Source organism: Cryptomeria japonica, chromosome 1, assembly GCF_030272615.1.
Source record: "Cryptomeria japonica chromosome 1, Sugi_1.0, whole genome shotgun sequence".
Classification (NCBI taxonomy): domain Eukaryota; kingdom Viridiplantae; phylum Streptophyta; class Pinopsida; order Cupressales; family Cupressaceae; genus Cryptomeria; species Cryptomeria japonica.
In genome coordinates, this window is record NC_081405.1 from 53,688,515 (window position 1) to 53,690,398 (window position 1,884).

Consider the following 1,884-nt stretch of genomic DNA (forward strand, 5'->3'; position numbering starts at 1 on the left):
CTTTCAATTAAACCAATATTCATTATGGCTTAATTTAGTGTAATTCCTTGGGATTTGTGTATATGTAGTGATAGCCCATGTCATGGATGGTGGTATTTGTTTATGTCTGCCTCTTGATATAGGTTGTATTATCATGATTTTCAAGTTTGTTTCATCTCATGGTGGACCATTATAGTTATCAAATGTTATTTTAGTGTATGTTGGATATTTTGTTAGTTTTGATCAAATGGGATATATGATATCTTTGACCTCTCTAAATAATCCATTTACAAGTCCATCTTGGATCCATAAGTTTTTGGTGAGCATGACATGTTGAAATTTTCCTAGTAACACCTCTTAGGGAAGTTGTTCGTTATTATTATCAATGCCTAGTTTATGTTATATATTTACTACAAAGATAAGTGTAACTGATTGATTTAGTAGTTTTAAGTTTTTTTGGCTATGTAATGTTACTAACTCATTTGTAGAAAATAAGTGTATCTATTGGTCAAAATCTTCTTGTTTAGTTGTTTTGATTAAGTAAAAGCAAGTTTTTGAAAGGAACCCGAACCTTTTACAAAGCAGGAAAAATCATAAGAACTAAAAAGATCCGTGCCTGATCACTTCAAAAACTAAAACAGATCCCTACCGAACAAAAAGGGATCACAACACACATTACATAACATTACATAAAAAACTAGAAAAAGACAGCTTTCGGAAAGCAAAATGACAACAAAAAGACAGAAACCGAGACCACTGCCAAGATAGAGACAAAGACAGCTAGATACTTTTCATGATATCCTCAACATGGACAACCATCTGCTTCATGTTATCCGTCGATGTCTTTAACTCCTCCAGCTCACGACCTTTGATGTCGCCCTTGATCCTAGTATTGGCTCTGGTCCTCTTCTCATGACCTTTTTTATCCAGTTGTTCCTTGTCACCATCCTTCTCTGTGTTGTTCTCAAATCTATTGATCAAGATATTCATGTTATCCACCAATGCTTTGAGGATCTGGAAGTTTTGTTCTGCAATCTTCTTAACAGTGAGTTCCATCTTATCAATTTTGCTACCCAGATTGTTCATAGCAGTTTCCATCCCTTTCACCTCCTTATTTTCTTCCATCTCTTTAACCTTTTTTTCAGTGGCAATAATTTTACCCACCATACTTTCAATGGCTTCCGCATTATTAATTACAACTACCAATTCTTTAACATTTTCCCTCAGGGGTTTCTCGCCCATCGTTGCTCTTTTGACAACCATCATATCTTTCTTCAAGTTGTCTATGTCCTTCACCATTGTACCGACGGTCTCACAGAAACCCTTTATAGTTGTATTTTCACCAACACAGTCACTAAGATTACCACTTTTGTCCTCTTGATCTTCTTTCTGCATACCTTGGGTGTTCAAATCCTCTGTGTTGCCCATGATCGGATTCTCCTCCCCCTCCTTATCCTACCCCTCATCATTTTTTCTCCTCCACCTCCTCATCAAAGTCGATCAGAATTTGGCTAATATCTTTATTGCTTCCCTTGCTGGTCTTCTTCCTCTGCATTTGCTTTCCTGTAACTTTCCCTTTCTTTTTTTTAATGAATTTCCCCTCGAAGGATTCAGCCTCAAACTTTGAAATATCTGAATCCACCACAATCCTTTTCCTCTTAGCCTTGTTCCTACCTTTTTTACTAATCTCCTCCGAGTCACCCTCAGTCTCTGAATCAAAGTTAAAGCCATTGGCTTCACTCTCCGTGTCCTCATCTCTTGCATATTTACCTTTAATAGGTTTTTCAATGCATCTCCCTTTAAGCACTTTATAGACAAGAGCCATAAGACCCTAGTGAAGGGCATGGTCACCTTTGGGATCTTTCCGAATCTCCTTGATAGTATGGTCCATGGAGCAAGCAAGAT